Genomic DNA, 19,511 nt, shown 5'->3' on the forward strand with positions numbered 1-19,511 from the left:
GAAAGCTCCCCTACTCGGCACCAAAGCTTCCCCCACCCCCGGAAAGCTCCCAGCAGACCATCTGATCCGCACCCGAAGTTAGCAGTGCCTCGGACTGGCGTTGGTCAGTCTTGCGCTGACTTCCGTCGAATCCGTGTGGTGCTCCGCAGCTCTTGAGCGAGTGTTCTCCGCGCAACATCCGGTCTGTCGATACGCGCGTGTGTGTGTTTGTGTGTCTGTGCGTAGCACAGTCTGTGTGTGTGCGCACATTAGGGGGAAGCTTTGAGGGAAAAAGTTACATAAAAGCCCACCCCCTCCCCCGTCGTTGCTGGGTGGTCGTCGTGTTGTTCCAGAGGGTAATAAAAACACAGGATTACATAGTGTTTCGGGGTCCGTATCGGGCCGTTGGCAGTCATCACGCCGGTTGTACCGTCTCCGGTACACCCCGGAGTTCCTGGAGGTGGGAGTTGTGGCCGCAGCGCAGTGTTGTTGTTGTTGGTGGAATCCCTGTTGCCCGAGCCGGTCAACTAGACCAGGAAGAAGAAGAGAGTGGTGATAATTAGATCAATTAAAAAATGAAATCACATTAGGAAAATAATTGCTGTTGTAAACTGGCCGTGTCGTGCTTCCAGGAAGAGACCAGCCCCGTTGCGCTGGCTGGAATCTCTGGGATTGACCGTTGAGGTGCAGTCAGGCTCAGCTGGACGAAGAAGTGCTGTGCCAGGCAGGAAGCTTTGGGGAGCAGCGCAGGAAACTCGTCGCAGGAAGCAATCGAGAAATAATTTGAATTTTAAACGAGTTTCGTATACACACCAACCGACCGACCCTGGGTTCTGTTCAGCAAAGGGAAGAGTGAGAGTTGTTGAAATGTTTATTGCACTTGGAATGTGCTAAAGAGCTGGTACCAGCTAGGGAGCAGGAGGAGCAGCAACTGCAAAAGCTGTTCGAGTGATTAATTGGAAGTTTGCAGCGTATGTTTGAGTTTATCCGGTTGTTGTTGTTGAAAAGCTATTGTTTTGCGTGAAGGAAGTCCTTGTTGGTGGTGGTGGTGTTGTGCAAATTCTACCGGCATCAGTGATTGGGAAAAGTGGGGAAAGCGCTGTGAAAACGTTGTAAGCGATACACTTTAGTAAGCAGACGGAGTTTTATGGATAAACACTGAGACGCAGTTGAGCGCGCGGTGAGTTAAAGTTTTGTTTGTGTATGGTCAAACGGGAAAAAGTTTTTTAATCATTTTTATGACAAAAGGGAGTTTGATGATATCGAGCTCGTTTAACTTTGTGAAAACAATGTTTATTTTATGTAGAAACTCATAAATTGAAGACAAAAATTTAAGTTACGCTAACTATCAACGGAATAAAAAAACAGAGCAAGATAAAGTTTTTTTTCTAACCAGTTATTTGACAGTTAATATAATAACAAAGCTGTAAATGAATTGAATAAAAAAAATCCTCGTTATTTTGATCCCCTATCTACATTTTTCACCACAATACTTTAGAAAGCTTTTGAGTGCTTCCAAATAACGTCATGATTCGAATTCCCAGACGCTTCGAAACCCGGACACCTTATCTTGTTGTATCAATTTTGTGGATACAAGTTCACAATATGAATGTCAAAACTTTGTTATTTGATGAATTCTAACATCAACTTTCATTTAAAGTTTGTTTGAACGGGGTGCGGGACATTTCGCCGAATGGAAATTTAGCAGAATAAAAAAAAGGAATGAGAATACTTCTGTGAGTTTTTGCATTCTTTCAAACATGAATCGTTCTTTGTTTTAGCTTTTGGTAATTTTAGTGTTTTTTTTGGGCGAAATGTCCATTCGGCGAAACGTACCAGATCCCAGTGGATTCGAAGCACAACAAGGCATTTTAATTTTAAAATTATGATGAAAATTGTTATAAAAGACATATTTTGCATGCATTCTCTTAAACTGACTGTTTATACTACATCCTGATGATATTTCTACATTTCCAACTTATTACATGATATTTTGCCGGATTTCGTGTCCGGATTTCGAATCATGACGTTATTGCAATGCAGTAAGAAAACTTTTTTTTATTTTTTGAAAAAAATAGAGCAATTCATCACTAAACCGATCGATTTCATGAGGATTCATATTTCGTATGAACAGAAAAAAAAATGCTAACAGAACTTGCAAAAAAAAAAAACGAAACTATTGGCACTACGCCCCCCGGGGCATGGCCTTCCTCTAACGTGGGATTTCTGCTCCAGCGCCTCTGACGAGACAGGAGAAACCGGGACCGACGTTTTACTTCACCATCCGATAGAAGCTCAGTGGATAAGGCGGGAATCGAACCCGCGTCTCATAGCATCATCGGGATCGGCAGCCGAAGCCGCTACCCCTGCGCCACGAGACCCACAGAACTTGCACAGAATCCGAATTTTCGGTCCGAACATCCAAACTCATTTTCATTGAAGAAGGTCCCTTCAACATTCTGAAGAAATCTTAAGCAACATGTTTCTTATTCATCCAAACTAGGGGTGCCGACTCTGGGGGGGGGGGGGGGCACGGTACTTTTTTCCCCCCTCAAAATTAGGCGAGGGGGGCAGCCCATACATTGTGCCCCCTCCAGAAATTTTGAATGTAAAATATTCTTTTTTTAAATATCGAAAATAAAATAATTGAAACATAACTGAAACATTAAATGTTCATAAACACACACAAATTCTGTAAAAATCGTAAAATCCGTGTTCAAAAACATTTGCTATTTTCAAAATCGATGAAATTGTTTGAATAAAATCGGTTCCAATTTTCTGGATTTCGATACAAAAGTTATCAAAATCGACAACGTTGTATCGATGCCTCAGTATGTTTAGTAATGAGACATCGGTTTTAATTTGAGAGATGTCGTCAACATAGATTTTACGGATTTGCTCACAAGATTGCTATACGTGAATGGTGTTCCAAAAACATAACCAAAGTACTTATTCGATAGCACCTATCAAGTTAGTGAAGAAACCATGTTTGGTTGGTTGAATTAAAACACATTTTGGTGGCAATGAATTGGAACACTTCTCGATAATGGTAATTTTTTTACTGGTTTGCAGTTACAAAAATGCAGATAAATTTCCTATTTTGTTTGGCAATTTTGGAAAGTAAATTTGAAGTGCTTTCAAATGAATTTGAGACATAAACCGTTTCATACCAATTTTAGCCAGAAAAAAAAACGCAATTGAGAAAAAAAAAACATTTTTTGAAGACCAGCGCACCGTTTTAATTAGAAATCATCACCTCCGTGTAAGCACGAGAGCAAGCAGCAGTCAAGTGCTCAGTGCTCCATCGTTTCGTCGAGCTCAGAAGGCATCGACAAAAAGTTGCTACATCCCGGATATGTTCCAAGATCACCAGTGCGAACCCGTTCCGGTACTTCCGGTGCCACGACCAACACGTCAACATCCGCCAACATTCCCATCAGGAACGAGTTCCAGATGCTGAGCGACGACGAAGAAAACAACAACAACAATACCGACGGTAGCAGCACTACCGACGACGACGACGACGATCGTCGTGCACGGAAAAAAGTGCCGACGCCAAAAACGAACAATTCTCCAAAGGAACGTAGACCACCTACAATTTTTGTTTTGGACACGTTGGTGGACGATATTGACGGGTTGCTGGAAGGCCTCGGATATTGTCTGAAAATCGGTAAGTCGTCAGTGCAAGTCTACACATTTGACAACAAGAACTTCGACCTGGTTGTGGAGAAATTGAAGGGTAAAAACTTCAAGTTCTACACATTCGACCCCGTGCAGAAGACAGCCGTTAAGGTCGTCTTGCAGGGGTACCAAGACCGCCCGATCTCCGACCTCAAGAAGGACCTCTCGGGTGCTGGAATAACGCCGCGTGACATAAAAGTCCTCTCGCGGAAGACAACAGTCACAGGTACACACACACTGTACCTGTTGTACCGTAAACTGGGGTCAATCGGGACACATGGGGCGAATTGGGACAGCATTTTTAACCATGTTGGAGCACAATATTTTGATTTTTCTGGTTGGTTTCGGTTAGAAAAGACTCAGGCCAACAAAATGTGTACATCTATTTCCAAATTTAAAAGCTCTAAGTGCTCTAAAAAATGCTGTCCCTATTCAGACTGTAGTCCCGATTCACCCCAGATTACGGTACTTCGACCGCGGCACCGTCAAGATTCAAGACCTGCGACGAACTAAGACGTTGGACGGGTTTTGGTAAACTGGCGGTTCTACTCAAAGAACCCGTCGGACGCAGCACAATGCCACCGTTGCCAGAAATTCGGCCACGGCTGCAACCTCCCGCCCCGCTGTGTGAAGTGCGGTGAAACACACCTCTCTGAGGCGTGTGCACTGCCGTGCAAAGCGGACTTGGGGGACAAGGCAGAGCAAACGAAGGCGCGCATTAAGTGCGCCAACTGTGGAGGTAACCATACCAGCAACTACCGTGGATGCAGTGCACGAAAAAATTACCTCGAGGAGCAGGAAAAGAGGAAGAAGAAAGCAGCAGCGTCCCACCCTCCTCAGCGAAGTACGAGCGTAACCGTGCCGGCTGCTGGGCAGCGTACGGTTCCCGCGGACAACTCAGCATTCCCCCCTGGCTGGGGGCGATCGTTTGCCAGCGTGGTTGCTGCCGGTAGCGGCAATGCGGCCCAGCAAGAAGTCACCGGGGAAGATCTCTTCACCCTGCCAGAGTTCTTTGATGATGTCGAGGTTTCGGACCTGCCGTAGGCGGAGCAATTTCTAGCCCTTGGGGAGCTGATGATCAAGCACATCTACAAAGGATAAAATACTGTGATTTAATTATAAGCTTTTTCTCTTTCTTTCCCCTTTCCTTTGCAATTTTAGCAAGTTTTTTTTTTATTTTTCTTGCTCTTGTTAGTGCCATTGTTATAGAAATAATTGTTCCAAACTGAATTATGATGCAACACACAGCTGAAAGGAACTCCAAAACTCTGTTATGAACTGCAAAAGAACTGATTGTATCTTGATTATTCACCAATAAAACCGAATTGAATTGAATTTAATTAGAAATTCAAACGAAATCTAAAATAAATTGTATCGCCTTCTTCGATTTTTGATAGGATTTCAAAATATAATAAACCAGGGCACGGGTCCCCCAGAGACCGTTATTATGAAAAAAAAAATTCCACCCAAACCAATGATTGGACATGGTTCCTTGGACCATTCTGGACCTCTGGACCGAGTTTCAAAATATTTGCCGGCAGAAATTTCGAATACGGTCAGTTTTAGTGTTTTGAGTAGAAATTAAGGGGAAATCGCATGTAAAATGCGTAGGAAAAGTTCAAAGCATCGATGTTTTAACTCTAAAACATTACTGGTCATAGTTTTAAGTTGTTCTTACACGTAGCAGAATGATATAAAACGATTTACCGGACTGACCTAGCCGGATTAAGCCTAAGTTAAGTGACTTAAGTCTATAATTTACAAGTTTATACATAAATATCTAATAAAAACTCCTATATTAGGCAATTTCAAGTCAAGGAAAGCTAGATTGCACAAAACTAACATAAAATGGGGTGACTTTGAGCCAAGGGGTGACTTTGTACCAACAAACGACTAAAGATTGTTTTGATAAACTTGAATGTTATGTTAATTAAATATATACAAATTTAGTGTATGGATTAATTTGGTCTATTTATGTTCCCACATAAACAATTTGATGATATTGCTACGCAAATTTGCTAATTCGATTTAAATAAGGCCTGTTGATTGAAAGTCACCTTGAAGTGACAAATTTGAAAATCATGCGCAAATTTTTCTGAATCAATTCATACTGAATCTAAATAAAACAATCAAAATATAAGGGCAACAACTTTTGTAACGTGGCAAATTTGTGGTATTGCAAAATAAATTGTCCTTTTTAGTTTTGAAACTTTTACAAATTTGAAACAGACGAATGAAATCCAGAGAGTACTTCAGCTATCATTTAGCCCATACTTTTTTGTTGTTCTGTGTAATGATTATTATTAGAAAAAGTTCTACGTCACAACTTCCTATAGGATTAATATTTCCAACCAGTTATGAATTTAAAACATGTTTGTCATAGTAAAATATTGTATCCTATAATTGAATGAAGTGTTGTTGATAAATTTTGATTATCGTAACAATTCATTGAAACATATTGTTGATCAGCAAGTACGTTTGCTAATAATATATTCAGCAAAACAAAACTTATTCTTTCCCCACGTGTAAACACAATCACTCATCTACTCTTTTAACAAGCTTGGCATATCTTATGAAAATTTGAAAATAGTATAGTCAAATATGTATAAACTATTGGGCTTACAAATACTTACATACGATGGGCGATGTATGAATTGTATGTAAGTAGTTGTAGTTGTAGTTTGTGTCCTAAAACTCTTGTCGGGTTCAAACAATAAGGCTAATAACACTAAAGCGTTATATATTTTTTTAAGTTTTTCGTGATTATCTAACTTTTTACGGCATTTTTGAAAATGTTGGGAGAGTGCAACATAAACTGTGAACAATATTTGCAACGATTAAACCTTACAATTCAATTAAAGTTAAGCTATATAGCTATTATGCAATCGTAAAGTTGGTACAAAGTCACCCCTTGGCTCAAAGTCACCCCATTTTATGTTAGTTTTGTGCAATCTAGCTTTCCTTGACTTGAAATTGCCTAATATAGGAGTTTTTATTAGATATTTATGTATAAACTTGTAAATTATAGACTTAAGTCACTTAACTTAGGCTTAATCCGGCTAAGTCAGTCCGGTAAATCGTTTTATATCATTCTGCTACGTGTAAGAACAACTTAAAACTATGACCAGTAATGTTTTAGAGTTAAAACATCGAAGGTTTGAACTTTTCCTACGCATTTTACATGCGATTTCCCCTTAATTTCTACTCAAAACACTAAAACTGACCGTATTCGAAATTTCTGCCGGCAAATATTTTGAAACTCGGTCCAGAGGTGCAGAATGGTCCCAGGAACCATGTCCAATCATTGGTTTGGGTGGAAATTTTTTTTTCATAATAACGGTCTCTGGGGGACCCGTGAGGGGGCAAATAATTATACCTACAATGGAAAATTTTCAGGATTTGTATTTTGTTGCTAAGCATTGAGAGTTTCATTTTACAAATGCATTGAGCATGCATTTTTATTTTTATTGTTAAATTTCGATTTGATTTAGATTTTTTTTTAAATTTCCTTATTTTCTAGATATTTATTTAATTTCAAGAATTTCTATGGTATTTAGAATTTTATATTTTTTTTGAATTTTTGATTTCTTCAAACTTTTTAAACTTTAAACATTATTTGATTTGTTTTGTTTCTTGGATTTTTCAAAATTTACTTCAGAGATATGATTTTTTGAAAATAAAATCCGGGTTTTTCGACGCACGGCGCGCGAAAACGGGAGTTTGACGAAATCGTAAAAAAAAACATTTTTTTTCACTAAAACTGCGATAACTCGAAAATTTCAGCGATGACCTATACATGTTAGGGTACCAAAAGTTGCGTATTTCATTTACATTTAGTGAGAAAAGTTGATTTTTTGCCAATTTCGTCAATCTCCCGTTTTTGCGCGCGGCTCGTCGAAAACCCCGGATTTTATTTTCAAAAAATCATATCTCTGAAACCTGTTAATGAGTCTCGCCCAACTTTTGATGTTTTTTGTAAAATTGTCCGAGGAATCCGTTAAAAATATTTTCAGATATAGGCTTTTTTGTCAAGACACCGTCAAAACGGCAATTGATGTTTTCATAAGACTTTTTCAAATGTTAGGCTAGATTTTAAAACTCCACATTATTAAGAAGTCAAACTTATAATCTTTCATTTGCGCCCTAGACAGCTAAAATCGGTTGAAAAGGAGCGAAGCTATGATTTTTTGAAAAAAGTGGTTTTTGTGAAAATCGACAAAAATTGCCATTTTTTGGACCACTTTAACACGGCGTAGGCCACCCTAATGGCCAAACAAAAAAATACGGGTCTAATTATTTTGTTCAAGGAACCCCCAGAAAAAATTTGAGCCAAATCGAAGCACTTTTATTTTTTTTCTTTAACTTTGATATGGAACTGCTGAATATATATCAAATCATATCATATCGTTATTTATTTTTGCATAAACATGCAAATTAGTTAAATTCATTTTATACGAGAAACTTTAACATTTAAATTCCATGCCTACCCGCCGATTTCGGGAATCAACCGTGCCCCTCCAACATTTTGGACTCGTCGGCGCCACTGAAGGAATCGATGCACGAAAAACTAAGTACATGGGAATAAGAGCACCCATGCTAAATCATTGTTGCTATCAACAAGATTCAAAGAGAAGCTCTAGCACGTCATTTTTAGTCTTTACCACTGCGCCACTAGTTCTTATTAGAATTGTAAAGGCATAACAAAATTGTGCTCTTTGCAAACTGAATTGATTATCTGGTAAAATAAATACGCATTGCATTGCGTGTACGCACACGAAAAAGATTGTGGCTAAATTTTGTACCGGCCAGCAAAACAAATGGTGTACTAACGTTCGTTAGACCGGGCTTAGATAACTTTATTACCTGACGGCTAGCGATGGTGTATTTGTGAAACCTAACAAATTTTGTATCTGCATTGATTGTCAGAGATCTTTAGTTTGGGTGTAGCGTGCGAGTCGTCAAGTTGGAATTAACAAATTTTAAAAGCCTGGTGTCTTAATTGACCCATTTCGAAAACTTTTGTTTGTAAGTTATTGTTGGCGTTGGATTTGAAGTCAGTGGTGTAGTCTTTTTGGAGAGCTGGAGTCGAAGTCGGAGTCCAAGTCGCTAAATCAGCAGCACCCACCTCTCAACGGTTAGTTCAAACCCGGTTTCTTCGTACCCCGATGAGTGCGTTCAGTGGCGTTTCTATCCCTTCACCAGCCTTCTTCCTCCAGCTCCTTCGGCGCATGCGGCCACCGCGGTATCACTCCATCGCTCCAGCGTTTGACAGTCGCTAGCACCAATACACCCTCTCCCTTAACGCAAGCATTCGCGTTGCTAAACATAAATCAGACTCCAGCTCCAGTGGTATGCGTCTCGCATCGGTATCTCTACTCTCTGGTGTCCGTGGTTCTCCACCAGTCGCCGTACTCCGTAACTAGTCGTCGGGATAATTTTCGTGTGTTTTCGTTTCGTAGCGCCTCTGGGTGGCTCTTCTCGATGTTTTAGACCCGCGAAAAGGTCCGTTTTTGGGGTGAAAATTGCGGTTTTCGGTGCGCGAAACGGTCGCTTAGTGCGCGATCCCGGTCCGGCGAGTCAAGTTTCGGTGCGGCACGGTCCGCGAGGCCACGGAAAGCGGGTTCGAACGGTCAGATTGCTGGGCTCTGTCGGGGGTGGGAGGACCGTAAATTGCCCTCCAGTGTGGTGCACACACACCGAGCGCGCTGCTATGGAGTAAAAATATTGATTTTTTCCGCTATTATCTCGGCTGTGAATATCTTCTCTCTCTGGCTGTGCATTGATGAGTGAAATTTATGCGTTTCGGAAGTGTTGCGACGATAGGCGATAGCGGATAGGATCCTGCTGATCCGCGAGCTGTGTCCCAGCAGCAGTTCCAAGTGTCCGCGGTACAGAGCTGAGAGCTCTGTACGTGATTTGTGTACGGTGCACAGTGCGTGGGTGGGTGATACAAGAAGAGTCATTAGCAAGTCGTCATTTTGGATTTGTTCAGTGTGAAGTGTGATTGGTGGCTGGTTCCTCCAGAGTGTCGGGTTATGTTCCGATAGACACCTCTCGTCGAAAGGTAAGCCCCGGAAGAAGTACTTGGCACGGGTCAACGAACGTCCTCGTAAGCCCACCACAGCAGTAGAGACCACATACAGAAGACACCGAACTGGAATGAGAATCACGAGACAGACAGAGATGAGAAGGGCTTAAGCCCCGGCTGCATGTGTGTTGTGTTGAGACTCTCGACTCAACTCATTACGAGCGTTATGGCATTGCAATGCAATGCAATTCGATGAGGAGGAGGAGGCCCTTCCGTGCACTGCTGGGATTAGATCCGAGAGTGATTGTCTGTGTAGTCACATTCACGCACCAGTGGAGGGACTGCCGGACTGTTGAGCAGATTCTGATGGAAGATTAAGTTGTCCTGCAGTGTAGAGGGCAGTTCAGATGAGCAGGGCTTTCGAGATGGCTGGGTGTGCGAAATCTCGGGTGAACTCATTTTGATAATGGAGTTTGTGAGATTACTTGCGGTGGTTCTAGGAGACGGTTCAATAAGTTATTAGCATTAGCCGATGCAAAACAGTGCACTGCGAATTGAACTTTGAATTCTATCTAGAACCATATGATTTGAGCCCGAGATTGAATACAAGGAAACTGGTTCCTATAGGAATTCCAATAAGACGTCTTTCCTATTAGGTTTCCATTATTGAATTTCTTGCTTTGTCAGTAAACCTATGTAATAAATCATGTTGCAAATTCAAATCTTGCTAGATATTGGAGTTACTCTAGTTAATAGTCAGGACCCGGAGCCTGCAATCCCCGTTACAGTTTATATGGAATTCCAATAAGAATGTAACAGAAAAATCAGGCTTCGGGTCCAGACTGTTAAGGGGCATCCATAAACCACTTGGATACTTTATTTACAATTTTCACTGTAAATAACATGAAGCCCTATCCCTAGTAGCAAACAAGTTAAACATTAGTTCCCCCCCCCCTCCTTGTCTCCGGCCAGCAGGGTTACCAGGTTAAAGTTTTTTAAAATCTGGCAAAGTATCGATTAAAAATCTGGAAAAATCTGGCAGACGAAAATCTAACAATTCTGAATGATGAAGATGAGGAAAAAAATTAATTAATTAAAAAAAATAGATTTCAGATGTTTTAACTGATTTCATGGCCTAAAAAAGTTGAATTTACATTTACTTTAAGAAAAATTCATTCTAAGTTTTATGATTTTCAATTGAATTCACTCATTTTAATCAAAAAGTTGTTCAAAATGGGCATTAAGTGAAAAATCTGTCAATATCTGGCACAGAGAAGGGTGAATCTTTATTCTGCTGACTGACACTTGAAAAATCTGGCATTCCCAGAGTTATCTGGCAACCTGGCAACCCTGCCGGCCAGAGCCGAGGGACAATTTTTTTTTAAACATATTTGCATCGGCCTTACGTTAAATCATTTTAGATTACTTTTCCAAAACAACCAATGCACCATGGATTTTCTAAAGTAATTGAGATCGGTAAAATTTTATTTTATTTGAATAATTTACAATTAAATAATAGTTTAGCTTCATTTTTTTTACTTTTTATAAAATTTATGTAAAATTTACGTTGTGTCAGTTAAACTTTTCAAAATTAGTCGAAAGCTACTTCTTGAACACTGAAACACTACTCTAACAGGCTCAGCACGATTTTATACCAGAATTTATTATTTATTGAACTTTAAACCTGACTAATTTACTTAACTCTTCGATGATAAGCGTAATTTTGCATTCAAATTGGTATCAGGGTAGCACTTCAATGACTTTAATAGCAAAGTGTGCAAGTTGAAATTTTATTTGATGTCTATATAATTCAGTCAGATGAGAAGTGGAGAATTTCCCTTATTCCATGAAAAATGGTGAAAATCAAGCATATTTGCATCCTTCCGCTGGTGTAAAAATTTGACATGAAATTTCATGGATACCTATTTTTCTCCATTATTCGTTTAATTTTTTTTACTGGGCTACAGCCTAGTTATCTAACTCCCAGTTAAATAAAACTCAGTTATCGAACAAGTATTGTCATGAAACTAATCATGAAACAAAATTAATTTGTTTTGAAATATGTATTTTGTTTTGAGTCAACTGAACGTCAAAAGCTTTAAAGCATGAATGAATAAATGAAAAACGTGTTTCAGAAAAAAACTAAATTTTAAAATTGAATTCAAATCAGTTTATCAAATCTTTGCCAAATTTGAGCTTCATATGCCAAGCTTCATATGGGTGGGTCTCGTGGCGCAGGGGTAGCGGCTTCGGCTGCCGATCCCGATGATGCTATGAGACGCGGGTTCGATTCCCGCCTTATCCACTGAGCTTCTATCGGATGGTGAAGTAAAACGTCGGTCCCGGTTTCTCCTGTCTCGTCAGAGGCGCTGGAGCAGAAATCCCACGTTAGAGGAAGGCCATGCCCCGGGGGGCGTAGTGCCAATAGTTTCGTTTCATGCCAAGCGAAATTAGAAACCATAACCATGGATTTTTTTTTTTGGTGAAATCATGAGTGTATCTCATTATAAAAAAATATTTTTTTGCAATTCCACTGTGAAACTGTCAACTTTTCCTGTCCTTCTGGAGAAACGAAACGGCCTACTTTTCCCTACCAAAAATAACAGAATGGAAAATTAATACCTTTCAATAACAGTGCTGAAAAGTTCTACTTTTCAGCACTGAAATGGGTGCTGAAAAGTTGAACTTTTCAACACTAGTATCGAAAAGTATCATTTTTCAATATTTTTTTGTTTTGAACGATTAATTTACTAAACACATGAATGTTTGACATAAAATTCCATTAAAGAAGCGTTTTACGGAATTGCAAAAAATGTTGTAAGCAACTCGTTGCAAAACTTGATTTTTTCAGCACTCGTCGTATTTATCCAACTCGGTAAACCTCATTGGATAAATGTACAACTTGTGCTGAAAAAATCTTCTTTTTGCAACTTGTTGCTTAAACTACTATTATAATGCAAAAAAAAAAATAACATATATAATAAAAAAAACTGAAAAAGTTGTGGTTTGGAAGGTTTTTTACATAAAAAAAAGTGTAAAAATGTAAACCTGATGAAAACTCATGAAAAACTATAATATTACACATTTTTAGACACAAAATCTGTCACCATTCCCTGATGAATATAACCATCATTTTTTAAATAATACAAATACAGTCATAATTATCTAAATACTTTAACCATAATTCGTTCTGTCTTGGAAACGAGGGATTTCGAAGTTCTCATTGTCATTCAGAGATGCAATTTCTTTTTGTTTTTTAATGCAAGTGCGATAAATAGTACAACACAAATTTATCAAATTTAAAATAGTTATAATACCTTTGAGTCATTTAATTTTTTCAGCTAAATTTAATCTGAAATAACTCAACATTTTAAAAACGATAGTAAGCATTAATTAAACAGCAAGGTTTTGACACTTAGCCGAAATAAAATCGAGAAAGTGCATATTTTTCATTTAAAAAATATAAATTAGAAAAAATTGAAAAAAGTAGCTAAATTCTTTCTGCTAAAAATATGATTTCATCCAAATATAACTGTGTAACTAAAAAAAATCTTTGCTTTTCAAAAATCTTAATTATTGGGGGAGTGTAAATTTCATATGATAAAAGTATCGAATGTACTAATAAGACCATTGCATATTTTATTTCAAATTCTATAACTCCCCTTTTTCATAATTTCCTCTTAAAATCTGGGGGCAAACTAAATTATTGACTAAAACTTAAATTTTCTTAGCAAAAACTTGTTACATTGATTGTAAACTATTGAAAATAGTTAGTACAAAGATTTTATATGTAAGTAATTCTCTACCAACTCACACGAAATCGGGAAAAGTTGCCCCGACCCCTCTTCGATTTGCGTGAAACTTTGTCCTAAGGGGTAACTTTTGTCCCTGATCACGAATCCGAGGTCCGTTTTTTGATACCTCGTGACGGAGGGGCGGTACGACCCCTTCCATTTTTGAACATGCGAAAAAAGAGGTGTTTTTCAATAATTTGCAGCCTGAAACGGTGATGAGATAGAAATTTGGTGTCTAAGGGACTTTTATGTAAAATTAGACGCCCGATTTGATGGCGTACTCAGAATTCCGAAAAAACGTATTTTTCATCGAAAAAAACACTAAAAAAGTTTTAAAAATTCTCCCATTTTCCGTTACTCGACTGTAAAAAATTTTGGAACATGTCATTTTATGGGAAATTTAATGTACTTTTCGAATCTACATTGACCCAGAAGGGTCATTTTTTCATTTAGAACAAAATTTTTCATTTTAAAATTTCGTGTTTTTTCTAACTTTGCAGAGTTATTTTTTAGAGTGTAACAATGTTCTACAAAGTTGTAGAGCAGACAATTACAAAAATTTTGATATATAAACATAAGGGGTTTGCTTATAAACATCACGAGTTATCGCGATTTTACGAAAAAAAGTTTTGAAAAAGTTACTTTTTGCGTTTCTCTTAGTTTCGTCGTCCGTGTCTGTCGCGGGTGACCATGAACGGCCATGATCGACGACGACCAACTTTTTCAAAAGACAAAGTTTCACGCAAATCGAAGAGGGGTCGGGGCAACTGCTGTGTGAGTTGGCGGAGAATTACCCATGTATTTTCAATAAAAAAAACTTTTTAATATTTTAACAAATTCTACATTGTGAGCCAACATCGTAGAACTAGAAATTTACTAGAAACTAATTAATTGATATTACATTCAAGAGATAAGGATAAGGAGGAGGCGATTTGGTCAAAAGTAAAATATTTACCATTTTTTTTACGCCGCACAAAGATTTTTTTTTTCTCCGTGTGGCAACCCTGTCGCGAGAATTTGCCACTTTAGCGGTGTTTGAAGAATTTTCTACGACCAAGAAGATTAAAGCTGTCAGAAATAAATGAATTAACAACAACAATAGCACAGCCTGAATTCTAAAATTGTTTTTTTTTATTCCGGCACTATTTACTCTGACTCTACCAAAAGATATCGATATATTTTCCAATCAGAATTTTACAATACAACTTCATTACAAATTTGCACCACAAACGAGTTTGAAAATCGCCAACCTGTCGCGACATCGTCAACGACCTTTCCACAACACCTCTTCAATTATGGATTATGTTTGTTTTCGTTGACGCTTTCGCCTCACTGACCACCAAACACAGCTTATCTTTTGCTTTCAGTGACTTTCTCCACTGCACATGATGGTCGGTCACACTTAGCTGCTAAATGCAAATTTTTGCAGTGAATGAAGCTGAAGGAAAATAGCACATTTTTGCAGTTTTTCTTGGCACCTATTTGAATCTTCAGAAAAAGTGACATTACATAAAAAAGGTAAAATTACATATTTTCAGAGGTTAAATTACATTTTTAAACTAATTAGCAAATACCATAATGTTCTTGGGATGATGTTGGAAGTTGAAAAAAAGTCTCATATAAATTTCTTCAAAATTTTATTAAATTACTACCCAAAGATATCATCTTCAACTTAAACACACATTTATTCGCCTGTCATGATGCTTCAAAGGTGTGTCCTTTCACGCGAAACATCACCCACTTTTTTCCGCGAAGAAATTGCTTAACTCAAACATCAAATGGATTCTTCGAAGGTGACTTAAACCGTTCCACAAATAATTCCCAAATGTGGAAGAGGGAGGAGGGAACCCACCTTGCTGGAAGGATCGAAGGAAAAATCCAAATAAACTTTCCCCGTGCGTTTTTTTTTTTTTCGGGTAAATGTGGGAGGAAAGGGTTTTATCCACTTTCCTTGGTGTGGGTGCAATCAAGTGAGATGTCAACACAAAAGGACATTGACTGGTAAATGTTTAATTTTGTGGCATTTACATAGGTTTTTCTTTACCGAGCCCTTTCCTTTGTTTGATTATTTTTTTCTCTTCACAATTGTAAGCAATAAATATTAAATCAGATATTTTTTGACAAATGTTCCGTCACAATGGAAAGTTTCAATCAAATTATGTAAATTCAAACATCCAATCAACAACAATTAAAACAAATTGTGTTTGTTTACAAACTCACTTCTGCCTCAAATCCTTAAAAATCAAATAAGAAAAATGAACACTTATTTGCCTACAACTCGATGTTGTCGTGCTATCTTGTCGCATGTCGCTTTTTGACGTTCCGAAAAAATCGCTTTTTAATGTTTAACCATGAATAAACAAAAACTAGAGCACGCAATATAAACAATAACAAACACGTTTTGGTTGGTTGATCATTTTGAGAATTGTTTGGTTGAATTCGGTCGCTGGAATCCCAATTATGATTACAAAGTCGGGGAAGTCGGGCATTTACGTGTGTCAAACGCGTTCTGACCTGAAATCCCTTTGAAACTTCTTTCGTATTAAAAGTGACAAAAATGCACGAAGTTTTTTTTCGGTTTTTGTTGAATATCTAAGGATTGAAATGGATTTTTGGGGATCTGTGAAGGTCAAAAGGTGAGGCATTGTGAGCTGCACAAAATGACGTTCTTAACCCTCTACAACCCAACCCCGCCTTTAGACGGGCTTCGATTTAAAAATAGTCAAAAATCAATTTGTCAACCAATTTTTGATCTTTAAAAAGCATTGGAAAGAAGAACTCTTAAAATTTTACAAAATTTATGGGTTGGAAGTTTTACTTGTTTTATGTGACTTTGCCAATGTTTTTAAATAAGTAATTATTTTAGGCGTCAACTTTGGGTGTGTTTTTTTACTAACATTTCCTATATTTTAAGTAAAAAGACGCATGCAGTAATTTTTCTAGTGTCCCAGACTATGTCTCTACGCATTTATTTTCAATTTAAATGATAATGGTGCCATTTTATAGCAGAAAATGTGAAAACCAAGCAAAAAATTCAAAAAGTGGCTATAAAAACATGAACAAATTAGATAGGCAAAATGTAATGATAGGAGATGGTAGAATAGGCAAAATACTTCCAAAACCAAAGATAAACTAAACAAGATAAATGCAAATTAAAATACTAAAAATGAAACAAGAAAAACAACAAAACATGAGAAGTAAAGTTTTTTTTAGAACAAAAGCTTGCTCAAAATGACCTCCTGAACAAAGGAAAAATAAAAAATTTCGAAAAAAATATTTGGGCAGTAATGGGTTAACTAAATTTGGCCCAAAATGCACGTGTGACAAGATAGCACGACAATGATTGTTCTTACAATAAACCACCGTCGATGACCTTTTCTCGCCACCGCGGGAGAAATATCAGAAGTTTCAGAAGATGCTGTAGAGCTGTAGCGTTGCCGGTTGAAATAGAAACTTTATTTATTTACGTTTGCTCCGGTACAATGCTCCTTTTGCGGCGGCCTTTTACTTTCGCTCACACCCACACATTTTGTGTACGTACACACGGCCACAAAATGCACAAATATATATTCAACGGCTCAGAGCATAAGCCTGCATTAGCGTGGCTCACGGATATATGAAAAAGACAAAAGTGTTCAATTCCAAACGCCTCGACCGGATTTTTGTAGCAATATGGCCCCAGAACATAGCCTGAAACTTTGAGCGCATTTGGTTAAGGTTTAGTACTTCCACCATTGACCTGAAGTTAGTATGGAACTTTTAAAGATTTACTATGGGAAATTTTCACTTTTAACCTCTTCTTAGATAAAGTTTCCCAAAACCCAATCAAATTTTCTTATTCTCAAGTTTCTTATAGGTTTTGATCCGGGGAACAACTTTGTAGAACATCGCAAAGCGCTAGGAATTGATCCTGAAAAGATACAGGATATTTTTTGGAGCTAGGATTTTTTTTTTAACGTGCTCTAAAAATTTGCCTGTATCTTTCCGGGATTAATTCCTAGCGCTTTGTGATGTTCTACAAAGTTGTTCCCCGGATCGAAACCTATAAGAAACCACTACTTTGAGAAAAAATCATAGGGCATAGGAAAATATACTCGAAGAAGAGTTAAAAAGTTGAAAATAAATAAATTAAATTTATTGAAATTTCTTTATAACTTCAGGTCAATGGTGGAAGTTCTAAACCTTAACCAAATGCGCTCAAAATTTCAGGCTATGTTTTGGGGCCATATTGCTACAAAATTCCGGTTGAGGCGTTCGAAATTGAACACTTTTGTCTTTTTCATATATCCGTGAGCCACGCTAGCCTGCATACATTTCATGTACGGTTTAGGATTACAGATGTTTGCAGGCAGATCTTTTGTTTCGTTCGTAATTACGGGCTGATTGTTTTTGTGTGTGTGTGAACCATGTAGAAGGATAGAGAGGGGGAGAGGAAATCGTCCAATTTCAATATGCATGATTTCATTCAATCAAGATGTTTGGAAATGGGCACGGGAGGAAGCGGTTGAAGCTTGACAGCTGTGTTTGGGATTAATTAATTCGGGAGGCGAACCAGATTGTACAATGAGCAATTAGTGCTAGGTAAAGATTCTGGGATTTTGATAAATAAAGGTAAATTTATGAAGTCAATATCGTGGATTAGGATGGTATCAACAGTAGGTTCCTTGATTATTATATTTTTTATTTTTTTTTCGTTTGAGTGCTGATGAAAATTAATATCTTAATTGAGGTTTTGCAGCGCGACTGTGTTTCAAATGTAGGTGGCGCCAAAATGAGGTTACTTGCCAAACATCGTATTCCTTTCTGCTGGATTGAAGAACAAAATCGCTAATTTTCATGATTCCCTGCACCAATCATAATGAAACTGGTTGCAAAAGACGAGAAATTTTTTTTGCTTCAAAATAATGAACATCAATTTTTGGGTGCGCAAAAATTTGTGACCTTTTTCTTTAAAAAACATGTTTTGGAACACGAAAAAATTAGTTTCCCCATATATATCAATGATGTCCCGCCCGTGTGGATCAATCGGACCGCGCACTGGACTCTCAATCCAAAGGTCGCCGGTTCGAATCCCGCGGCGGGCGCTCTAAAATTCTTTGTGTAAATATGGGTATTCGGCGCCGTCGCTCCGTGCCATACTTTCATACACTTAGGAGCCCAGGGCGGCGAAGTCCTTGTAGATTAAAAGGAAGACACTAGTGGTTGGTACTAGCAATGGTGGCCGACAGCTATAAAGTCAACTTCGTTTTTCATATATACCAATGAATAAACAGTTATATGGTTGATAACAGATGAGTTAACGTATATTCAACAATTTTTATTGATTTTTGACAGACTTTCTTGCCAAATAGTCCAAATTACTTTCTTTTTTTAAATTTACAGTTTTCTCATAGAAAAATAAAACAAATTTTGGAAAGTTGTACACCAAATTGTTGCAAATAATTTTTCTCATCCGAATCCGGCATAAGTTTCGTAAAAATGTTGGTAATGGAGGAAAAACACATTTTTCGAAAAATCATAGGTTTACGCTATTTGTTCATAGGTGGCGACATGTGTCTTTTAGCTTTGCTGCAAATCGTCTATTGGCAGTTTGAATGATGTATTTTATCAGATTTTTGGAGTTAAAGCATAATAATTGAATATTTAAATCAATAACATTATGGGTAACATAAACTTTGAAAAATATATGGAACGGCCCAAACTAATAAAAATTTAAGTTTTTAATGTTTTCATTTTCAATTCAGTAACGGTTCAATACAAACAATAAATCATCTGCGTTCATCTGGGCCAACGTTGCATAGACATCTCAAATGAGCTATATACTTTGAAGACCTGGTCCCCCTCTCAAGAAGTCACGCTCTATTCAAATGACATATATTGGAATAGGTCACCCTAATAACATTTTAGGTTTTAAGTAGGCCATAAAAGCCTATTCAGGTTGTATGAAGGTATTCAGAACCATTATAAAGCCTGTAAATTTGAAAATGTTACTAGGGTAGGTATTTTGGTCATTGATTGGGCTAGTGATT

General features: G+C 37.8%; 1 protein-coding gene across 6 annotated transcripts in view; it reads left to right on the forward strand.

The window, feature by feature from the left end:
• Positions 1-421: 421 nt before the first annotated feature.
• LOC120416326 (tyrosine-protein phosphatase Lar) overlaps positions 422-19,511 on the forward strand; it is a 441,119-nt gene continuing 422,029 nt past the window's right edge. For 2 of the 6 annotated variants that reach the window (XM_052708559.1, XM_052708560.1), the window contains exon 1: positions 9,025-9,724. The gene's annotated coding sequence lies outside the window, so the exon portion shown is untranslated. Of the gene's footprint in view, positions 1,160-9,023; positions 9,725-19,511 lie in introns of those variants that run through there. The other 4 variants (XM_052708561.1, XM_052708562.1, XM_052708558.1 and 1 more) reach the window with 3 other exon arrangements.

Source organism: Culex pipiens, chromosome 2 (genome assembly GCF_016801865.2).
Source record: "Culex pipiens pallens isolate TS chromosome 2, TS_CPP_V2, whole genome shotgun sequence".
Taxonomy (NCBI): Eukaryota; Metazoa; Arthropoda; class Insecta; order Diptera; family Culicidae; genus Culex; species Culex pipiens.